This window comes from Bactrocera latifrons, unplaced genomic scaffold (genome assembly GCF_001853355.1).
Source record: "Bactrocera latifrons isolate USDA-ARS-PBARC rearing strain unplaced genomic scaffold, ASM185335v1 scaffold_55, whole genome shotgun sequence".
In the NCBI taxonomy this organism is placed as follows: Eukaryota; Metazoa; Arthropoda; class Insecta; order Diptera; family Tephritidae; genus Bactrocera; species Bactrocera latifrons.
Window position 1 is genome coordinate 1,485,816 of NW_017537212.1, and position 25,616 is coordinate 1,511,431.

At 36.3% G+C, this 25,616-nt stretch overlaps 1 protein-coding gene across 5 annotated transcripts in view; it reads right to left on the reverse strand.

Annotated features, from left to right (window-relative positions):
- Positions 1-25,616, reverse strand: part of LOC108974376 (serine-rich adhesin for platelets) — a 90,189-nt gene that overhangs the window by 36,656 nt on the left and 27,917 nt on the right. The window contains exon 1 of one of the 5 annotated variants that reach the window (XM_018942148.1): positions 5,071-5,452. The exons of the other annotated variants lie outside the window; for them this stretch is intronic. The gene's annotated coding sequence lies outside the window, so the exon portion shown is untranslated. Of the gene's footprint in view, positions 1-5,070; positions 5,453-25,616 lie in introns of those variants that run through there. 5 annotated transcript variants of the gene reach the window in all.

The window sequence follows — 25,616 nt, forward strand, 5'->3', positions numbered from 1 at the left end:
TGAAGGGAGACAAAAGGGTGTTACGAAAGGAGTGCAGTAAATAATAGCGAATGATATGCGAAAGACGTGGATTTAAGCAACGTTTTAATTGGAATTTCACACATTCATATGAACATTAATTTATGTACTAACATGCATGTGAATGTACTTGTATATATGTATTACAGTATTACTTGTATATATGTATTACAGTTATTAATTTGCATGCAGCGTTGCTTTTTTTATAAATTAAATAACTGCACAGCAGCATATTCAATTCAATCTTGTCCGCAATAATTGCTTGGGGTATTATGATATAATCGCCAAGAAGGCCAAACGAGATTTACATGTGTGTATGCGCCTGTGTGTGTGTGTGTGAGTATATGAGTGCATGCATGCAAATGCAGTGCTTGGCTAAATATTTTCGAAAAAGTGAGAGTAAGTAATCTTATAACTTACAAACTAAATTAAAATATATTTAAAAAAAATAATAGTTTTAATTAACAGGTTTTTAATGGTAAGGAAATTACAAACGAATTAAATTCATAATTATAATATATACATATGTATGTATATAATAACGCATGTACTGATGTACTTTATTTTACAATTTTACCCGAAATCCTTAATTATAATTCGCATAATGCCAAAAGTTTATATTCAAAGTAACTGCAAGTGTTTATTTATATACATACATACATAGCTATAATTGCAGCATGTTTGTATGGAAAATTGTATGGATATGTACTTATAAATATAGCAAATATACTTTTTTAATAGTTAAAGTGTTACAAAAAAAGTACAAAATGTCTAACACTATGCATGAGCCATCAGCGGCAACAATGTGTCAACTTTTAAAGCGGCAACTGTCATTTGCTTTAGCGAGCGCAAGCTAAGCCCTCTCGCCTGATATGTGAAAATTATTATGATTTCGCGAAAAAGTAAAGAAAATAGATAAACAAATTGTATACACAAAATTGCAATAAAATAAAAAAAAAACGTTAATTTCGTTGGAATAAATAAACAAGTTTCTGTACAAGAACTTGAATTTGATCGTTCAGTTTGTATGGCAGCTATATGCCAAAGCGTTCCGATCTGAACTATTTCTGTGATGATTTCACCATTGCCTTCGGAWATAWTCCATGTCAAMTTTCGTGAAGATATCTACTCAAATGAAAAAGTTTTCAATACATCGATAGGAGACAATGGTATTCCGTGAGAGATCTGAAAATATAGTGATCTAGTACAGATGCAGACACTGCTCAAAAATACTCATTTATGCTAGCATTATGAAGTCAGAAAACAAGCAAAACAGTATGTTGTTAGCAAAAAGCAATTGTTAAGGAAGGCGAAATTTTAGAAAATATGTCTTTAATAAGTGCACGCAAACATAAAGGATAATAAGCTGTAGCAAAAAATAACGGTTAAATCGAGAAGCAAGCAAAAATACAACGATTCTCGCGTTGGTGTTTTGTGTGCGGCGCTTTGAGAATAAATTGCATTGAAAGCGAATATTTCAAAAAARAAATATAAATAATGAAATCATAAAACAGAGAAAAAGGAAAARCGGAGCGATAGCAAACGAAAATTGATTGTAATTCAATTAAGCGAATGAAAGAGTGAATGGATGCAAATGCAATTTTTCGCAATTGCCGAAGACAAATAAACAACGCCGAGCAGTTAACGTACTACGCRGCATATACTGACGACAGACGGTGGATAGCTACAAAGGAGTGATGGCGACTACCACACTGACGAGCGGTTGCCCAGGCTGGCGGTGAATAACCAAAGCGAGCGCGGAGGACAAAGAACGTTTCTAGTTATTAGCAGAGAGGGGTGAGCTGATTGGCTTATTGCAACAGATGCCGCAACGTAAATTAAATGTCGGCGGAACGAGGAGCCGGGGTGCCGAGCACCATGTCAGTCATAGTCATAGTCAATCAGACGTATCGACAGTCAATCAGCACCGACGTGTGGAGAATCAACCGATAGTTGGACCTCGTGCAGAACAATGGCGACTGACAGCGGCGAATAAATTGTAGTAACAAATGGCAACAGAGTAAAAAAAGCTGGTGGAATACAAACAACACCAACGTACTCTTACATATTCTTTGATAAATTTYAGCGCAGAGTTTTTTGTTTTATTTTATTGTTACAGACACTTCCGTTTGGCGAACTCGTTTGAAGTGGTGGGAGWGGAGATTATGAAGTTATTGGAAAAACTAACAATGCTGTAATTAGGTTTGATAGAGAAAATTAGCAAATCGAGTTCAATTACATTTTATTTCGGAAACGAGTTGAACAATATTAATTTGAGAGTATTTAAAATAAATAGAAATACCGTTAATAGAATTATACATTCTTATTTAGCACATATATATATCTTAAATATTCCAAAAAAATGTGATTACATAAAAAACGTATGGAAAGGTTCTGGAGTTAAAATGTTATGCGAAAGCGGTGGCTAACAAATTGAGCCTGCATTGAAGAAAAAATCGGAAGYGGCGATCCGTTCTTTACCAAACGGATAGCCAGACCCATAAAGAGTTCCTTAAGTCTTCATCTAGTGAGCTCAGTTCCAGTAAGAGCATTAATATGCCCCAACTTCACTTCGGATCAAACGGAAGAAATTAAGTTTTTGCAACTGTATTGTAAAAGAAAAATAACAGCAAAAACAATAAATATTGTGAGCATTTTCTTTTCGAGTGTTACATAAAATTGCTCCAACRAAATTATTTTYTACTCCATTTACACACTTGTTGTTGTAGTTTCCCCATGTAAACCGGCAAAAATTGTCAATTCTCTTACCGAAATGAGCGCAAGTGCAGCCGAAAGCAGTCAACACGGCTCGCACTCACAATGCAGCCAAGATAAACGATTGCCACAGCATGCTTGCTGGTGTTGTTATTGCAACAGCAATTGCACACATCCGTTAGCACTTAAGTCAGCTGTTACATATGCATGCGAACTTATCCATGCTGTACACACATGCATTATGCTGTTGATTTGCATTCAAAACGTCATCGATTTCGTGCTTACTTTGAATTCAGTATGCATTGAAAGCAATTGAAAATAAGCACAACAACGATAATTGTTCGATAAGCACTGTCGCTTATTATATAAATACATAGCACATAAATATGTTTACAAGTGTCTATTTCCTTTTCACCAGCTTTTTTCTTGCCTTCTTTTACCGTCTTTCGATTTCGTTTATTGCCATGTGTGGCACGTTATTTCTGCGGTGTCGTGTTATTATTTTGTTGCATAATGGTGACGGCGACCCCAACAACGTTAGGAAATATGAACAAAAAACATATAAAGACGTCGACAATAGTTTATGAAAACTAACAAAAAAATGATAGAAAATAATTCCAAAGAAATTGCCCAGCTGGCGATTGTACGGGAGCGTACAACAATAAAAACAACATGGTAGTAAAAAGTGCAAGTCAATAGTTGCTTGAAAACGTGATGTTGTTGTTGTTATTCGAAAGGCAAAGCTGAATGAAAATGAACATTGAAACGAAAATGTAGACTCGGCTGTAAGGAAAATGCTTACATAGTTGCATATGTGTATACATGTATGTATGTGTGTGTGTGTAAAGCTAGATATGTAGATACTTGGAACTATCTGCTAATCTACTAAGAAAACGCAAGCAATTGCAAAATTAAATTCCTTTTCAAATGAGTTTTGTGAAAAGACATGATTTTCCATAATTATTGTTTTAATAACGTTACGTCACAATGGAAAAGCTTATTTCAAGCTTTCAGTGTTGGATATTGATTTTGGCGCAAAGCAATAACTTTTAGCGCATCAGGAAACTGAGAAAATTGAAACCTTGTTTTGGAGTTCAGCGAATATGTTTCTAGAATTTTTATGATAAAAGAGTATAAGTTCAGAGTTATGAATTTGCAGTTGAAATGTTTGGTTATTATCATCGGTATTCTCATGCCCTCACAGAAATCACAACTTTCACTATTGTGAGTTTTTTGAATTTTGTGAGGTTTGCTTTAAGTTGGCATAAATAAAGCTCAAATGCTCAGAATTTCYTCAGCATTCTGGAATATCTGAAAGTCAAATTCACAAAATAGTGTCCATAACATCGAAAATAGGTATATTGTCTCTACATATATACATGCATAGATATATATAATATATATATGTGTACATATATGCACATAGATATATAAACTATAAATGTAATATATTTGCTATTTTTTCAGTAGCTCATCGGTACAAGAGAAGCGTGGCCACTTTGAAAAGAAAGTATGCGATTATGAGACAAGTGTTGGCAAAAAGAGTTTGCAGATGACAAAGATAAATGGTATACTTTTTGMAATTATGCCGCCAAGACGCACGCTTACGTCGCTCCGCTGGATATCACAAATGCACGATCGCTCAGCGAATATGTCCATACAAGTTTGCTGTTTGGAAACCTGACGCCAATCTTTGCAATTGTATATAGCAAAAGGCATATGCAGCAATGTATCTATATACCAGATACATAGGTATGTAGATATATAGATAAGCAATGCAAYTGTGGCAAAGCCACATTGCTAGTGTCAATATTCAATGGAATGTCGCCGTCACGCCGACACGCTGATAAGTTAACGGCATTCCTTGCAGTTTATTAACATTTCAATWTCCAATTGAACCAAAGGCCCAGTGCAAGTGCTACAACGTTGCCATAATTATATGTTAAACAATTACATACCTACATATACATCATTTTATTTTGGATGTGGCAATGAAATGAAAGAAAACGGTAAAGATGAGAAATCGGTTCGAAGCACTCGTTCGAAAATTGGACGCGTCCTGCAGATAAAATGACGACTGTGATGCATGTCATGGCTGGCGACAACGTTGGCAATACTGTTAATTGGGTGCATAGTCAAGATCTATGATTGGCAAGGCAAAGCCATGAATTTTATACTTWTGGACATCTATGGTTTATCGCTAATGGTTTAGGGATTACAGACAGCCACCTAATTTACTCAATTGGGTGGTTTAAGCACAGTCTATTGATGTTGACAAAATGCTCATTTATTAGTTAAGCTGTCTTTTTTGTAATTAAAATATAATTAGGAGCTTACAGTTTYGGCAAGTGGTCCGCCACCCGCCAGGGCTTTAGCCTCTTTCAGCATTCAGTAGTTCAGTAGTAACAGCGCTCAATTGTTGTCCATAATAATACCCTAAATAGTTACGGACTTCTGATTCTCTCAGGTCACCACTAATTATTTTTTGAACTCAATCATTTGCAATGAAACCGAATTTACTCATATTTTTTTGAATTTTTAAATCTGTTTAACGTAGCGTCTCAAGCGTATACATTTATGCAACTTAGTAAAAATTGTTAGCAATGTTTCACTCAGAACACAATTCATTGTTATTGGCACTAGTCACAGCTTTCTTTCCTGTGCTGTTAAGCTTTTATTACAAGATTTATTGAAATAAAATGGACTAGACTAATTTTTTTAATTCCATATATTTTTTTAATCTCAAACCACTTGAGGCTGTCTACTTGCTTATGGAATTTACCTTCGTATTCACCTTCAACAAGTTTAGATTTTGTTGTTATGTGACCTGACAATAATTTGGTGGTTGGTGAGTGATATCGTGTCGCATTCACTCAATCAAAGTGCCAGTGCCATTCACAACGGACAATCAGCAGACAGGCAGAAGTGATTTGCAGATATGCAACTCACACACGCACACACTCTCACATTTATTTATAACAAAACTGTTATTTCGCACAGCTGGAGTGCAATAGCACCTCGATTGCTTTGTGCAAATGTTTTTCGCGCAATTTCCGCGGAAAATGTTGCATTTTGTGTTATGTCTTTTTAATTTCGTTGCTTTTTTCAAATGTCTTCAGATTGCACTCGGCACAATGACGRCGCGCTGACGACAGTTTCGATTTCCTTCAATAATTTCACTATTTATCACGTTTTCTTCGATTTTCACTGATTGCTGAATTGTCCCGWTGTTTCGCTGTTAATATTTGCGCTATTGTTGTGGTAATTTGGTYTCTTCACACTCGCCACAATAAATTGCGGCAACAGCAGCTCGTTACACGAACGCGGCGCGTAGTGGACTGTGCCGATGAACTGAACTCAGCAGCTCGACAGCTACAAAAGCAATTACTTAGTTTGCTTTTCGCCCGACAGCGCAGTCGCTGCAAGCGTCGCTGCTTTCGCGCTTATCGAAATAATCATATTGGCCGCCGGCGCGTATACGCGATAAATAGTATTATTAGCCTTTGCCCACACACACACGCACACTTGTAAACAAGATCTGTGTATACCAAATACACAAACACCAAATTTTGAAGTCTTTTTTGTTTACCTGCTCAACGCCAATTCCATAAGAGGCATACCGCCGACTCGCTTCTTTCTTATTGTTGTTATTATTAGTGGCAAGCGTTAATATTTATTGACTTTATGAGAATTGCACAAATGATTTCTTTATTCAACAAATTCAAGCATTCCACGAGAGAAAAGCCCTCAGGTCTTATTTGTGTTGACCGGCCGGCGTTTGAAGTCACAAGTTTGATTGAGAGCTTTTTTGATGTATTTGTTTTTGTTTTTAGAAAAACTTAGTCAGTACTATTTGTAAATCGCAACTTATTTCTGAAAGCAATTGTTTCAAACTTTTTCTGTAATTTTTTCAAGAAATATCGAATTATCACTAAAATTTATTCTTGTATGAAAAAAAAAAATAAATGATTTAAAATTAGATTTTTTAGAAACAACTTCTAGTTGGTCTGAAGAAATGGTAAATAGGGAATTATGAACAAAAAACGACAAAGAACCAATGTTAGAGCACTCATATAAAATAGGCTTTGCAAATAATATTGGGTCGAAGTAATACCTAGCCACACATCAGATAGGGAGGTCTACATAATCGAAACGGACCCSAATTCATAAACCATAAGAGTAATGTCATTACAAAACGACTGCCGCCATTAATACCATTCGGAAGGTGTATACTTCTCAGAAGTCAAAAGCTTCTCACGCTTAAGATAATCTCACATACACTTAAACTCTTATGTATGCGCGTATATATGCATATATACAAATGGAAAGATTATATTTAAAACATAATTTAAATTAACTTAATTAGAAACTTATCTTCCCAGAGGAAGTCATGCTTAATGAGCTTTAATCCCACAGAAAGCTACATGCGGACTTTGATGGAGGAAACCAAATACTTTGACTAACTAAAGTAATTTGCATTGAGAAGTTATTTACAAAAATTAATAAAAATATATTGCTTATCATAATAATCACAAATTTGGGAGGCGTTTAATGAGCGATGGCAACTTAATTGGAAACGACAATTGCTGCCACGAAAAACGAATTTAAATAGCTTCATGCCTTAACAAATGGCTCATTCGCTGCAAATCCGCTCAATGTAACTCAATGCAACAGTGCAGTAGAAGCACAGGCGCCWAATGCAGTCGATACCTGTAGACAAACATATAATTAAAGAGCGATAAACAAGCATAATTGTAGGTAAGCGKAGAAAACGTTTCTTGCAACTTGCCACATAAGCGACAGAGGGAATTAAAGCCGTATTATGGAATCGGAATGTACTCAAATCTGGCGTTGGCGATAAGGCGTGGCGAGCATGTCAAGAACTACTTACAAGTGTATGTATGTAAGTACAAAAAAACAAACATACATAGTACATATGTATTCTTTACAGAAATTTCGTTTTTAATGCTCGGTAGGTAAGCAACCATATAACTAATTAATAATTAAATATTCAGCGCATGCATGAAGCGGCGAAAATATGCCGCCGAAATTTTCTTTCTTGCTTTCTTTAATGAAAAAAAGTAACTCCAAAGCCAATTCGAAAATATTTAAAATGAAATCAAATAAAACTTGTAAGCAGCTTGTTCACTGACCCATTTGGCGGCGCTTAATAACATATSTGTACGCGCAAGCGCTGAGCATAAATGCTTTAAGTATGCAATAAACATAAATGCCTCCGAAATGAAAACAAAATGAAGAGAAATCAATCAACACACGCGCACACTCGCTGGTGCACACATACATACATGCGCATATAGACAGGTGTGCACATGACATATTTCCACACCCACTGGAGGACGCAACTAAAGAAATACAATCGCATTTAAAATGATAATGAAGCCATCAAATAAAGTGGACAAATTGAAATGTGAGCCAAGCATTACATACAAACAAACAGAGTACGCGAGCTTGAATATTRTGGGCACGAAAGTATTCGATTGYCAATAACAATGCATTACARGAATGAAGTGCTATAAGCAATATTTAATGTAATTGTATTGAAATACTGCATAGATACGGTATAATGAAAGATCAAATTTGACCCGGACGGGTCTATAAAGCTAAATATGTTTTTGCTAAATCGATCTTAAGTGCACTTATTTATGTATTAATCTAACAAGAATAGAAGATACACCGTCAACAGTATTTGCATCGTATTTTAATACGATTAATATAATATGTAGCACTGCAAGATGCTTCTTCTGCCCAAAWGGTTGTACAATCGCTTCAAGGCCAAAGGTTTTAATGGAAAAGCTTTAGTTTTTTATCTCAATTTAAGAAAGAGTTTAAAATGCATATATTTCTAAAATGTTTTCTTGCCTTATCTTTCAAGGAAGTCAAGGTAGGGGGGGAAGGAATCTTGCAGACTTTAAACAGCTTCAGAACTACGGATCCAATCAGCACGAATAGAAGGACAAAGTGTGGGGAAATGAGAATGCACAGTTACGCGCGAGAGGGTGAGTATGTACATATAAATAATTGTACCTTTTGGTTAGGTGCTTATAAGTAATCACTTTTGTGGAAGAATGCGGCAGCGTTTAGTTTTGTTGACTCGGACGCCAGAATGGTGGAATGGTTGGGCAACAGCAACTGGTCGGCAAAACAATACTGGTACGCGACCGAAMCATATATACACACACCTACTCATACCTACCGAGTTGTTGCCAACAGTTTGTGGACACCGGTGGCTGCTGGCAACTGTATTACAAAAGATAAAATTAACAAAAACTAACTAAATGATCGTTGAGGCGTGACGCAATGTCCACCTTCATAACTTTGGGCGAACACAACAACAACATAAAATGTAAAAAATCGTCAGCCATGCAAAAACAACAAGGTAATGAACGAGCTCATTCATGTTTGCAGCAATATGCGCTCTCTGCGCTGGTGAGCCAGACATTTGGTGGTAGCTGTTGCTGTAGTTTTCGATTGCAGCAATGCTGTTTGCCTTTTTATGCGTATTTGAGGCATGACGAATGTGGCCGCACAGGTTAATACGTGCGCACAGTATAATTATGCCCTCAACACTGGCGGTGGTGCGTATACGCCCCGATGAACCGTAATAACCGAACTCAGGGCCGAGGGGTAGCCAAAGGTGCAAAGTGAGTAAGAGCATGCAGCAAATGTTGTTGGATTTTTATGATTTCCTTTTCGCGTCACAAAAGGCCAACGTTTGGCTAAATCAGTTGCCACCAAGTAGGCAGCAGACTTTTTGGGAATGATTATTTGTGTGTGTGTGTGTGTGTGGCTTGTTGTGCAGTCATCGCTCTAACCTCAATAATGCCCGCCCAGCGCGTGCTTGGAATTTGTAAATTAAATTTATTACTTTGGATTGTAATTAGTGTTATTTATAGTTATGAACAGCTTACATGTACCGCTAACCATATACGCACACACATACACTCAAATCGATCACTCAKYGAGCCACTTCATGGGTGTCTCATTCACTTCCCCAGTGTCAGCCAACTGCGGCCATAATGATGTTTCCACYGTGTCGGTGGCGCGTTTGCTTGGCTATCGCTGCCATTTAAAACATTTTTTGGTTAAAGCCCTTAGCAAACTGTTTTTTATTCTCTTCAGAATGTCACAGACGTAGAATAAAAATGGAAATCGAATGAACAACAGCTATGGTCAACGATGCGGCAATTCGGTCGAAAAACAAGTGGAAACCTATTAGAATGTTCAGCCAAATGGCAACAACAAGTTTACGAAGCAAATTTGGCTTGTCGTTAGTATTGCTATCGTAATATTAGCTTTATGGCGCTGCTAAGAGAGGAAGTTATGGCCCTCAACTTATTAGTAATTAAATTTATACTGTGTACTTTGATTGAATGGTAAGCAAACCATGACTCCGAATGCGGGAATATAGCGTGTATTAATAAACTCTTTGAACAAAAACGGACACATGAATTCCATTAGTCGCCTAGTTTATCGGAGCAAAAAAAAAAAAAAAAAAAAAAAAAAAAAAAAAAAAAAAAAAAAAAAAAAAAAAAAAAAAAAAAAAAAAAAAAAAAAAAAAAAAAATCTAATGGGTACAAATTTCGATAGTATCAAATAAATGAAATAATTCCAAACACTTTAACAAAAACACCATCCCCATCTTTGAAGATCACCATCAGTTGCTGCATCATTGGAAAATATGAGATGAATAAACTTAACCCATTTTCCGGCTGTTTTGAAATAGCAGGCATATATTAAACATTTACCGTTTCATACTGTCGTAGAATCTTCCTGCCGAGCACTTCTATAGCAGCTTCATTATTCTTTTTAAAAATGAATATCTCAATAAAATTCTAGTAAAACGCTTCAAGCTGTTTAACGAGACTCGAAAATGGGCGCAATAAAGAAACTGCATAAAATGCATGCTGAAAATTAATCAAATGTTATCCCGTCTCTTTAATGGTGGTCATAAAGCTACAAGGTCTCTTTTAGCGCTAAGCACACGCTAATCAGCCAAAGAATAAATGTAAACTTTATATAAACACGTTTGTAAATATATGTATACATATGTATATGTGCCATCACATACATAAGTATCTTTATACAAAAGTTTAGGAAAAAGCTTAAAATTTTGTGACTGAACTCTTAACTTCCTATAGGCATGTTATGTCAATTTGATGTTTTTGGCTTTGCCCGAAAAGTCACTTGAATTCAGTGGTCGAACTGAAATCCACAGCCGTATTACCAGCAAATGAGCAATGTCAAAATATCATCAAATCGACCAAAGGTTGCCACACGTCATCAAATGCGAATTATGAGCGAAACTTTCAAACCTCAARAGCCAACGATGAATTTCAATGTAGAAGCTAAAATGTGCGAAACAAAAAAACTATCAAATGCAACGCTGCGCCCCTGCACCCCYAACACCGTGCTTCCACAGAGTCTGCACGTCGTAATGAATGCGAAAAATTTAGTAAAACTGTGTTATGCAACTCTTATACGTTCACACTTGAATTTGAATACGCGCTTGATATCCGCAATGACCTTTGCAAATATTTCGATGTGTTGCTTTTTGATTGGATTTTTATTTTTATTTAAATTTTGGTTTAGTTTTCGTTTGCTTTGCATGTGAGCCGAATATTATTGTACAACARAGTTGAGTCGAGTGCACGCGAAGGTGGGCTGAATGGCTCTCAACTATGTGTAATTCACCGGTTTATGGGATTACTTACTATGTACGGATACTTAAGGGAATTGACGTGTTCGTACCCTTATTATTGAGTTGTTTCCTGCGTTTTAATAATTTGTGAAATGTGAGAGCCGAAACTGTTACTTGAAGTTGTAWAACATTTACATTAAAATGGGTTTCGGAATTTAATGGTCTTAATCTATAGTATTCCTGTTGAGTCTGCCGCGAGCAAAGACAAAACGGCCCAGAAAACCCGCTGATGAACTTTGTCAGGTCCGCGCCAAGCTGCTGACAGCCGTCACTCATTCCACGAAGGCAAAAACAGAAATAACTATACYGCGACTAGCAGTAGATTTGTGGTGCCCTCAATCACCGTAGTTATGTTACCGTTTTATATCGCAGGGGCCGTGAAGGCGTAAAGTTGTATTGTTGTTATTTTTATAGCCGCCTTTATTAAAATACAATTTAATTAGCCACTTTAATATTGCACCACTCATTCATCATAAAAATAATACTGTTATGTGGCACATATGATGTGAATTTATAAAACAAAAACTAACAAAATGCCGCAATCGCTTGGCAAGTGCGAAATGTGTTTGTGGGCGCAGCAAAAGACAACAACAAAATGATGTGTTATTAAAAACGCTTGATAAGCCACACCATGGACGCTAAGTAGGCAGATTGGCGACTTGAAGACGGTTTAGCAACTCACACCCACTTGCACGAGCACAAACAAGTGTTGCCACAAGCATGGCAGCAAACACAGCGATTTACGCTGAAAACGTAGACAAAGATTGAGGCTGAGCTGCGCTGTTGCGGCGTTTTGAATGTCAAAGGTGTTGGCGGATTTCGCAAATTGTACAGCATCAACAATAATAACCACACTTGAACATATATACATATATATATATATTTATATGTATGTGTATGGACTTAACTGTAATTTTTGAAGTCTGGCTTTTGATTAAAATATTTTGGCTAGAACCTTTAGCGCGTGGCAAGTGGATCCCGACTTAGCTTCACATAATTAATTTTGTATGGTAACTATGGTGCCAAAATATTTACATGTGCYTTTGTGGTTGTTATTTATTATTTATTATTGTGTAGAGTTCGCGTTGTTKAGTCTTGAAAGGGCTGAGGGTCAAGAGATAAGAATTGCTTCAGCGCGAGTATTGCAAAACTCAATTTGATATTTAGAAGTTGCTGAAAAACTATTTTTGAAACCTTTCTAAGATATAATAGGTCTCCAACCCTCCGAGACTCATGAATTAGCCTGTACGAGTATGACTATAGTAAAGAGGCTGGCTTCATTAATAAGGGTTAGAGCTATGCGGCTTAACTTGAATTAGGGAGGAAAGGGAGAGCTAATCAAGTGGTGCTTTTAGTACCAATTGAAGTTCTGAATTTTCCTGAGAACTTATGAAGAAACAATTAAGATCAGTTCAAGCAAATCTCTGGGTCTCTTACATAGGTGAGTGACCTTTTAATTGAATCGTTCTTTGAGCAAATGTGTTTAGAACACATTTCGGAGTAAGCCAAGTCTAAGTATTGTTGAAGATTGTGAAATAATAATTACCAAAAAAATGTTAAAAGACCGATATCTTGAAGAAAATAAACAAAAGCGTTCTCAATGCTAGCAAACCTCGTTCGATTTACTTCCAATCTTTCGTTTTCATTTCACTCATTTTAGAGTAGTGCCCATTCTAACACCCTCCCTCTTCGCCATTTACTACAGACAATATGTAAGTGTATACACTAGCATATTGCGCTGTCTTAATGGCATCTCTTTTGGTAATTCATTTAAGAATTCCAAGCCGCTTTCAATTCCAGTTAATTCACGGCAATGCCAAACGTAAATTCAACCAACTGACCGACTTACACGCTTATAGACAGAGCGCTGCTTKTCTACTTGTCCGGTTTGCTGTGCCATACGTAGCCCGAAGCTTGCAGTTCGCCGTTTGTAATTGTTGTTTACATTGTTGTTGTCTCTAGCTGGTTTTTTTCGAACCCGTTTTCTTTTTACTCGCTATGGCTGTGTGTAATTGTAATTACAGCGATATATTAAGCGTAGTGGAGCAAGAATTTTGCTTTTCAAGTTACTTCATGGCATTTCTCAAGTAAAATGGTGCTCATTTATTTTTCTAGTATTTCCTTTTATCTGTTTCAAAAGCATTTTTATGACAGCGTAATTTCTTTTAGAGATTTGCTGGTGAGTTATTGAAATTCAGCTTGAAATTAATTGAGGAATCTACGCTATTATAATCGCAAACTGATGTTTGAGAATGTTTCAAAATCAAGAGAAATTTTAAACTGAGTGGCACATGTACTCATCTCAAATGTATGACTTAATTCTCGATTTTGTAATCCCCTAACAAAATCCTTTGTGTCAAGTTAGATAAGTTAAAAAATCTTCAACTTCCACAAAAGTTTAAGATTTTGATACAATGGTGACGAAATTCGTGGAACAGAACGGGAGATTGTTCTTTGTCCCAACACTTATGCATTGTTATTTGCACATGTTGTGACTCTGCCATGCTTGAACAATTAGTTTTAGGTCTTCAGCGATAATTGCCACAAAATGGAATGCTTCGAGCCAAAGCTGGTAGCATTCCCAAGCGCAAAGTGGCAATTCTTCTACTGCAAATACGCATTTAGTTAAGTTATCTAATCTCCTGCGGGTAATAGAACGAAAGCATTTCCAAGAACTGAGACAAGCACTTAAGTGCGCATTTAGATTGCCWAAGCACGTCTAGCCCAGCAGTGCTTAAGTGCTGCAAGTGCCAATATAGTATCGGCTAAAGCCTGGCTAAGCCCCTAAACAATGTAACAACAATTTTCGCATGCAGCGAGAAGAGTGGGGAGTGACAAAACAGTATATTGAATAGTCGAAGAGTTGGTATGGAAGTGGAAGTTGGAATATCACAAAGTGTTTGCAAGTTTTCATACAACCAAAGTTACCGACCTTGAGTTCATTTCGCTTAGCTATACGAGTACATGCAAACATAAAAACAACACAAATATCATGATGTTTTCGTTTGGTTGCATAAGCGCCCGAACAGTGTGTGCAATAACGGAATTCGTTTAGGAACCATGAATCTCAACGGTTTCTAAGTAAAAAAAACTGTCAAAGACGAACTAAGTGCTAAAAAAATAACACAAATAATAGGTTGTCAAAAAAGTCGTGCGGTATTTTTATTGAATTTTCAATTGTTCATAAAATTTTTTTTGATGACTCATGCCCAGCTCTTGACTGATGCTACGGCTGCTACTATGCTTCTTTTGACCAGTTGAGCGATTTTATCGCAATTTTCGACGACAGGCCTTCCGGAGCGTGGCCCATCTTCGACCACTTCTACGCCAGAACGAAAACGTTGAAACCATCGTTGTGCGGTGGAAATGGAAACTGTATCGGGTCCATAAACTGCAGAAATTTTATTGGCGGCTTGAGGTGCATTTTTGCCTTTATCGTAGTAGTACTGTAAAATATACCGTGTTTTCTCTTAATTTTGCTCCATTTTAACTCACGAACGACTTAAAGAAAACGACAACCAATCAAACACGTGTTAGCGTGTGAAATGGGCTTCCCAAAAAGGTATAGCATGACCCGATGCGACTAATAAAAGTAGAACTGCGCGCTCTCAGCGCCAACTAGCGAAAGTACCGCAAGACTTTTTGACAACCTAATATTATTAAAAACATTTCGGGATCCCGAATTTTCGAGTTTTTACCCGCAATAAAAAAGCTGCAACGAATGCGTCTCTTACATAGAAAAAAGAGAGARAAAGAGAGGGAAATATGAATATACAGTTAAACAAAAAGCGTTTGCTTTGTTTAGTTTTAATAACGGAAATCTTTACCAAAAAGAGAGAATGCATTTACTATTGTTATTTACCCTTACTGCGTTTTTGTTTATATTCATATGCATATGTATGTATATGTAAATGTAACGAAGCATTGCAAAATTATGAGTGCAACCACAAGCATTACGAAAAATTTGACATTAAACAAAAACCACATACAAATAATTGCAACAACTCGAGTACAACAACCTCTCAATGGCAACACAAACAACAGAAAGAGCTGAAGTGTGAGAAGAGGCGTCGACCAACGTGCCACAAACATGATGGATTCAATGCAGCTAATACACAGGCTTACACAAACACACACACAAAACTCGATATATGCACACAAACACAGMCACGTGCAGCATTGCCCACTGCAGGTGTAATGGGAGGCTATCGACTGCTGTTGTTTATTGTTTAGTTGCTGCAACGACATTTCCATCTGATTAAGGCTGAGCCGAGTTGAGCCGAGCTGAGCTTTGGTGCGGCGCAAAGCTAAATCGGACGTGGAACATGATTAGTTGTTGGTTTTTATTGGCGTTTCGTTGTAGACAAGCTTCTTATGTGGAAATCTCTTGCAGTTTAATGCTAACGCTTCGATTGTTGTTGTTGTTCGTGGTGCTTAATTTACATTTGCGCGCTGTTATGATTCTACGCTGGCCTTTAGGCGACTTATTGGCCGCGTTTGTGGGCAATCATCGCGCAATTACCAGTTGCTGCCTTGTTGTTGTTGCTTGCTTGTTTTTTTTCTTCGAAATTCCTTAAGTTGCAAATTGACAAATCGGCGAGTTGTTGAGTTATTGCGGCAGCGTTGAACACCAACAAATGCAGCAAGTTGATAAGCCAACTGTAACATGAAGCGATTGGTGTTGCAAGTTGCAGTTGCAAAGAGTTGCATATACAGTCAATGGGGTGCAGTTTTAAAATGGGAGCGTGCATTCTCTGCTTGGCTCTGCTTGGGTGAGGGGCAAAAGCACGCAAAAGTTACGCCATCAAATTGTTTATTTAAATACCAGCGACAATTGGCCAATTTCTAGTTATGTGGTAATTGCTGTTAACAGCTGTCGCAACACACACACAGCCACACCAAGATAGTCACAAGCGAGATGAAAATTATGCTAAGAATAAAGATTATCCACATCTCTAACGGTTTTAAACGTAAGTTGTTTGACCGGCGCGTTGGTGTCTAAATTTTCTGATTTTTATTTTTCCGAATTTTTTAACAATTTCAGCGTTAGCAGTTACAACATTAGTTCAAAGGTAAAAAAAATAATATGTTTTTGTTCTCTGCTTGTCATTGGTGTCATGGAAATGAGTTTTGATTCCGAAATTGTTTTGCCTATTCACAGTGAGCGGTTGATTATTATTTATGAAGTACTTTGAAGGCCTTTGAAGCACTGTGAAGGGAGTCAATAATCGTTTACTTAAGAAAAGTAAAAACAAATGTGTTTGAAAAATTTGGATTAATGTATTAGTTCCATATTAGATTAGAGAAAAAGGTATGTTTCGACCCAATCGTTAAGAACCAACGTAARTCGTTATAATAGCGGGATTCTGTAGCCAGTCTCTAATCTCTATTTGAGACATTTTTTGTGGTCAAATCTCAATTTGTGACTAGTTACTATTCACTAAACAGTCTTTAGCTTTAGTCTCAAAATTTTGCCTCAAATTTGAGACCTGGTAGTTAGCAAGTCACAAAACGAARAAGAACTCTTGTCTGCCATTTTGAATATACTGAATAGAGATCACCATAGATATGAATCGATTGTCGTTTTTTATATTTTGTAAGCAACTGAAACACGAAAAGGTCAAAAATGAATAAATTTTACAAAAATCGCGCCGCATGATTTCTACTTTTATTGATAATTATGTTTTTTGACTATGTTATAGAAAATTTAATATTTGTTATCGACATATTTATTTTCATTCAAGTATAAAAACATCTCTGACTAATGAAATGTAATAGATTTTGTGAYTGTCACTTACAGAATAGCAAAATCRTCTCAAGTCTCAAAAATTGCCTCTAACTTAAAAKMTCAAWTTTAGAGCCTTGATACTGTATCACAGTACARAATCGCACGGTAAATTATATACAACAAAAGTGAGCGTCTTGCGCGCTATCTGCTAGGCRGCATTAGTTAAGGCAAAACTTCTTCTGCAGCCTGACTCATGCCTGCCAGATGACTCACAGTTGAGCAGGCAAACATGTTTTTCTTTCTTCATCACCACCAAATCCACATATCGCGCCTATTTCACCACTTGCTCCCCGCACGCCAAGTCAGCGCGCTAGTTTCTTCGCAACGCAGCAGACGCAGCTCGAATACGAACGCCGGAGTTCTATTGCCATTTAAAAATCTCGCCAAGTGATAGTTTGTAGCTGCAGATGGCAGTAAATCATGCGGCGCGAAAAGCAAGAATGTGGCCTGTCATGAATTTCGCAACGCAGRCCAGGCCACGTATGCGTGTGTGTGCATTTAAGATACTCTTTGCCTATCGTTAAGTGGCTGCTCAATTAAAAATTCACATAACGTAAATTTATCAATTTGAATATTCAGCTACCGCACAAATACACATCGCCATCCACTTGCCGCATGGCGCGCACAGCAGAGGCAGAGAGAGCGAGAGGGAGTGCGAGCAAGGCAATTGGGCGGCTGACACAGAARGCTGTAGCCGGAGCTAAGCTTCTCGACGCGMACTTGCAAATRCCAAGCGAGCAGGAAGCGTTAGATGTGTGCAGAAGARCAGYCTCTACATATTAAGCTACATTTACGTAGATATGCATCTTTGTAAGTGCAAATGTTCGCAAGTGTGGCGTAGCCCTAACCGCAAGACTCATCAGCCGTGTGTGGTTCATTTAATTAACATAAAAAGGCCAGTCAGCAGACAACAGTCAGCGCAAAGTGCGATCGTTTGCCTGAGCTCCCCGCCCGCCCGGGATGTGCATATGGGCTCCGTCGCAAGCAGGCAAACATTCCACGCAGCCAACTGTTTACATTCTTGCAGACAGTTATCGGCTTCATTCTGCATACAATGAAGTTGTTGATTGACTATTATTGCCAATTGTTGGTTGTTGATGGAAAATTTGCATTCTTGCGGGGAACCAACAGTCTCTTGACAGTACTGGTAAATATGTTAGTACATATGTATGTTTTGCATGAAAATCTTCAATTCATTTTGAAAACTCTGCTAAAATGTTGTGAATAATCACGTAATTTGCCTAATGACTATTACCTTACAATGTTTCTTTCTGCCAGCACTAGAAGTATTCTCATAAGAAATGTTTGGCAACCCTTTTCAAAAATTGATGAAATCGCGGTTTATATCTCTGAATATTTTTCATGTATTTCACCTACTTTGAGATCCAAAGTTATTTGCCTAACAATTTCCCAAATAGAGGTATTGTTTGCTGAATATTTCATGTATGATTTGGTGCCATCTTTCGGTTCATACCGTCTAATTAAAAAACAATAAAGTATCATTTAATTTCTTAGGAAATTTAATAATAAATACGATATTCAACAACTTATATAATATTTGACAGCCATTTTACAAAAAATTTACACTTAGCTTATTAAGACTTCATTCAAATATGTATATGAACTAATCCAAGTCACATTTCAATAAAAAGGCAAAAAAAAATCACTGGAATCATTTCCGGTCATTATTTGAYTTCAGTAAACAAATTACTTGCCACACGGCACAAGCAAAGATGCGAGAAGAAATAGAAAATCAAATTTCAACCACCAAATAAAATATATAAATAAAGATTTCAAAAGTGTAATTTTTTCATTTGTTGTCGCTCACAAGCAAAATAAACCACACAAAGCACACTGAATGAATGACAAAGACAGACAAATGATATATGGTCCAGCTGTTGCAAATTCACGCGTTGTTTTGCTGAATTCGCAAATTAAATCAAAATAACAAAAACGAATACTTTTTGTGGCGTCCAAGCAGTAGGTTCAATTGCTTCACTGCTGCGCAGAATATTTTCGCTGAGATGACAACTGAGCAGATGCCAAGGCGTAACTGCTGCGATGTGGCGCAAAATAAGCCAAAAACACCGCCACAAAACGAAAAGTAAGCAAATAAATGAATGTTTTTAAATCAGTAATAATCCAAAAAAAGAAGAAAATTATCGTAAAAAATGAAATACASTAAATAATGAGAGTTGAATGAGTAAAGCACAGCAAAAATAGCATTATGCCAAAACATTTTGCACACAAATTTGTCAGCGTTTATTTTCATTTGCACGCATACATTGTTGCAATTGCAGCCAAAACACACGAAAAGGTCTAGTCACATATTGGCGTGCTTATTAATTTGTTTGTGCAATCACCGCCGCAGTTGCGCTCATTTCGTGCCGTATTCTGCACTTGTTCGCTCATTTTTTCGAATATCGAAATGGCATCATACTTAATAGTAAACTCGTAAAATGTCGCGTATACGACATRGATATCGGCGACAAGTGCACCTATTCAAACATGTGGCTGGGGAGGCACCGTAGCCAACGAGTGACTGTACAAAACGTGTGCGATACACTGGTGAGTGCGACAATGAGTGGAGGCAGGCGACTTTCGATAAGGTGGACAAGGTGGGCGGGGTAGGCTATTTAACTAGTAAATATAGTAGATTTGCTCATATAAATGTTCAGTGATCCATACAGCCTCGCACATACATATGTACTCATATCTATGTACATACAGGTATAGATGAATAAATTTGTGAAACTTAGTTTCCCCACTGATGATTTCCCGACTCAAGGCGCAATTGAATGACTAAGAGCGCGTTTGCCTGTGGGGAATATAAGTATGTACATACTAAGCGGAGTCATTAACTTTTAGTTACACAAATAAAAGTAGCGTACATTTATTAGTGTATTTACATATTAGGGTATAATTTTTAAGAGTGGAAACACCTTTACATATGTTATATTTTTACCTGATATTATGATTATGGTTCGTGATTGGTAATTCGTCCACAGGCTGAACACTCATGTTAAAATTAAAGGTAAAATTTTACGATATTTTTTTGGAGAATATCTTTTTGCTGTAGCTTTCATTGGATTGGTGATTTCTTTCTAAACCTAATGTACAATTTTCTATATAAGTCGCAAAAATTAACTTCAGGTACACCCTAATGTGCATATGTGCGTTACAATGATAAATTGATCGTCGCCCACAGTATTTGAAAAACTCATTATAATAACATAAAACTTATTGCGTTGCTCAATAACACAATGCAAGCAACAGAAACATATTATTATATATAATTGAATGTGAAAAAGTTGAACAACTCCACAACTCCTTTCCCTTTCTCCCAACACTCTCTGCATTTACTTTCTGTGGCTAAGGCTGTGTGCACAGTGAAGCGAATATCAAAAATATAATAAATTAAATTCAAGTACGAAAAAATTGTTTAGATCGGCTCACTATAGCATACATCTGCTGTACAAACTGGACAACCCTCTTGTATTTGTGAGAGGTATTATAGCTTCGTTACCACCAAAGTTAACGTTTTTCTACTTTTAGGTTTGTTTTGCATTTGCTWTTGTACTATTTTTCAAATAAAATTTTTTTCCTTGGAAGCTTGAAACTAAATAATTAAATTTAATTATTAATAATATAAAATTTTTTTTTTTAATTTTTTTAAATATTTTTTTTATTTTTTATTTTTAATATAAAAATATACGAAAATATTGAAAAATAAAAATGTATACCAAAGTCAATGCAAATGTGGTGGCTCGTGTTTTCACCATCGACATGTAATCTTGTAGTGCCATTTTCCCATAAAAATTCCTTATTTACATACATACATATATCGATAGACCCTATCGAGTTATTGAAACTATATGATTTTAAGTCGTTAATCATTTTTCAACCATAGAAATTGATTTTCAGCTTTAATGGCAAATCAGACCTGGATTTTAATTGGAACTCTCAGAATCATAGATCGCTGAAACTCTTTAAGCGGCCTTTTTAATTTCGATTTAGTATATTTTTATTGTAAACAGACTCGTATGAATATTTACATATATCTAAGAAATCCGTTAAAAAATGTGTTTTTTCTACAACAACACTCCCAATTCAACTTCAATTTTCTACGTAATCGCCGATTTCYCGGACGAATGAGCTCATAAAACACCAAAGCGCAAAACAAAAAGCGTTGCGTTAATAAACATTCAATGATTATGTAAACAGGCTATTATTAAAGCATTAAGTGYTTAACGAACGTTTACGCAAACAGTTTCAGTTATTATTATTATTATTACGTCGCCTGATTATGACTAAATATTTAAACTAATCGAAAAGCGAATTTGTATTTGTATAGTATTAGTTGTGAGTATGTTGTGAAATAGGTGGAGTACTACATATTTAAGTCTGAAACTCTAAAGAAAGTGARTATGTATTCTACACTATAGAGAGTAATGGAAACTGAATGAGATTTTTTTGGTGCGGGTCGACAAAGCAGTTGCTCAATTACCGCTGAGGTTGTTGCATATTCTTGCACTCATTTGAAATGTCGGCTATTTAAGTATTGTCCTAAAATAATTATTGTATGTTTATAGACCATAAACGACTATCTTTGACTATATATGACCATATACTTATGTATGGATGTAAATATACATATGTCTCATACGTACTTATTTTCTTAGTTGCATCACCTTCATGAACTTTTCCATTGATTTAATTAAATACTGATTAGATTTTTCAAGGCAAGACAAAAGCCTTATATTTTTAATTTTCCACTTTGTTGACTATACGTGTCTCAGAGTGCTGTTAAAAGTACGAGAAAAAGTGCAGTTACATTTGCGTTACATGTGTGGATGAGTCAAAAGAGCGGCGCAATATTAATATATATAAATAGAGAATAAGAGCAAGATTTGCTCACACCTGCTTACACTTAGAAAGTAATGTTCATAAATGTTTCTATAATTGATTGGTAGATTCTACGCCTTTTAAGAATACACTCACAGGTCGTCAACAACTACATGGAAACGAGCTAGAGTTTACTGTTCATTAAACTTTACTTATAAAAAGAGAGTTAACCTCACAACAGAAGTAGATCTCTGCTTTATCACCTCGAACACTATCTTGCTTGAATGGAAATCAGATTGTGAAAACAGCCAAATTATAGATCAAAATATCACGGTTGAACTTTTTGCATGCAGAAGAGCTATTTCGGCGAATTTCAAGTGAAATTAAGCAACCAAATTATTTAATTTATATGTACTCGCAAATTTGTCACCCACTAAGCAGAAGAATCAACACTATTACGAATATTCCCAGACTATTTATATTCAGTGTCGTAATAATACTAATAAAAATGTTATTGTGCAGAATGAATAAAAGAAATAGATGTGCTCGTTCTGAATGGCTAAATGGTTACTTTGTACAAAAACACACTCGTATACACATTACCGTACATACATACTTATATGTACATGCATATATGTATGTACATTTACATCTTTGAATTTGCAATCAGTTTACAATTTTATTAGTTTTTCACAGAGACAAGAAGTAAACGTACTAACTTATTTTCATATTACACATACTGTATATGTACTATATACATATGTACATATATGAATGTAGATATACATATATATTGTATATATACATAATAAAGTATATTGTCTATTCATCAGCGTTTCAAACGTAACAAATTCTTTATATGATCTATTGCTTTAGTAAGCGATTATATACGCTACTTCTGCACTTGGCCTTCAATCGAGCGTAACGGCGCAAGTGAGCGCACAAAGAACTCTTCCACACACTGCCTACATCGCCCATCGCATTGTCGTTCGAGCAGCTAAAATTATAGAATTTACGTAATAAGGCAAAAATACTCGAACGATCAGTATGAATATTTATATATGTATGTACTATGTATGTCTATGTTGGTGTGTGAACAGCAGAACACAGCAAGAATGAAGGGAGGCGCAAGAGACAGGCGGCTGGGAGCACGACAATGCAATTTAGAGCAACAAAACTAATAAAAATTAAAATAACAAATGGAAACGAAAAGTACACAAAAAGCTTTGCAGAACATTGATTTCATTTGGTGCAATGCATTTGCATTCGATGAGTGCGTGTGTGTGCATGTGTAAATTTTATTTCGCGGAGCATTTAAAGGAAGCAATAGCGGCTAAAGTAAGTAAACAGCGGTGCGATGGAGAACGAAACTGTATACTATATGGGTACAACAACCAGCTCAGTAAAGATACAGCAGAAAACGCTCAGAAATGCAAATATTTTCCCATCAAAGAACACTCATACCAAGGCGCTAAGCTTAAGACGCGAGCAGGCAATAACCAAAGGCAAAAATGAAAAATAAATCCACTGAAATATTTGTTTGTATATACAGCATACGCTGGCTTATTACGAGTACTGCTCACATTTTATATATTTTACTTTGAAAGCTTTCGAACGCCACATCTAGTCACCTTTGCTTCAGATTCTACTAATTTTAATCATAAAAAACATTGCCTCAATAAGTTTGGTAGAATTCCCTCATTATATCCAAACATATTCGTAATTCTCGGCAAATTTTGTACGAATTTCCTCCTACAGAGACGCCTTAAAGTCGCATAACCGAATTTTTGTCGCAATCAAATGGATTAAACCCATATACACCAGAGCAGATTCATTAAAAATTTATAAATATGGATGTATGTATATTCATGAATGAGAAAATAAATTTCCGCTTGTAAACAACAACACAAAAAATTACATTCCGAAGACGTTCGAAAATAAACCATGACATACCCGAAGGCCATACATACCACACCATACTCCACAAACATACCTTCACAACATTAAATGGTGAATATGCAACGTCAGCAATAGTTGAATGCAAATGCGCACGTCCGTCCGGCCGACTGGACAAATGTGTTTGCAAATTCTAGGCAGAAGAATGAGAAATTGGAAATGAGGGATACAAGCAAAGTGCTCTTAGTGATGGCATGTTGCTTGCACCGCCGGTTCGTCAGTCCTTGCATTTATTTGTCTGTAAAAACGGTCATCAAATAGACTACAAAAAGCTAAGTAAATAGGTGTATGTGCATATTTGTAAAGCATTTGCGAATTCACTATTTGCCGCTGTTTTAGCTGGAAATTCATTGCTCTTAAAGAGCGCGGACGCAGGGGTATTGCCTTTGTAGATTCATTAGAAGGACAGTTCAATTAAGCTTTTCCAGTTACAAAATAACATGGTTGAAAAGTTTTTTTTATCAAAACGTTCCATCGAGATAGCGCGATTTAAGGTGGGGAATCGGTAAGCTTTGAGATCTTTAATTTATACAAAATATCATGTAGCTTGCCCAATCCAACAGATAGAGATAAAATATTAAGTAATCTTAATATCATCCTGATGGTATATCTAATGATATGTGTTAGTCTTCTAAAATTGCTCAATTGGCATCCGAAGTTACTATTGGTCAATAAGAAGACAAGATATTCTGCATACGTGCAACCTATTTACATATGCTAAGTCGAATTTGCCAAAATCTGAAATGTTTGAGATAAATGTTGACGTTTTTCGATAATCGTCAATTTTGTATCGCTTCGCAAGTTCTATCCACTATTTATGTAACTATTTCATAGTTTTAAATTTAGGTCGGGCGAAATTTGAAACCGAAGTCCTTTGAGTAGCGGACACATATTTAACACAGAGTGCAAGGAGACGCTCATTCTTTACAGTGTGAGATAATAATCTCAGATATAAGGCGTGCCCACTTTGGCGAGTTTAAAGCCGCAGATCTCAGACTTTTCGAGGGATCTCAATATTATGGTTGTACGCTAAACAGCCTCACTGATGTTTTCTCTCTTAGAGAGCGAAACAATTGTATTTTTCGCGATTTCCCTGCTATACATCAAATATCAACATTTGCAGACGTTCATATTTAGTGTTACTAATTTTCTCAGCGTTTAAAATTTTCCATTTAAGTCCTCTGTTTCTGACTTTGAATGCAACACCAACAATACGGAGCTCTAACACTGAACAAACACCTGCACTCGAGACTCAAACAAGCACACAGACCTATCTTCAGGTTTAAATGCAGAGTCATTTGTTGCATATAATAATGGTGCACAACAACGGCAACAACAACTACTTACGTATATTCATAGTCGTTGCAGTAGCGAAGGCCTGCAGCTGTGAAACGCTGCAACAATGGATATCATACATTTTCTGTCTGTGTGTGTTTACAAATCGGAGTGTGCAGGTGCTGCAAGCAGCGAAGAACACCACAATATGAAAAACATGAAATGAATACTCATAATAAAAGTGAGAAGAAAATCATAGTGGCAGCACTAAGAGGGGCTAGCGCCGCGACTCAGCGCTTC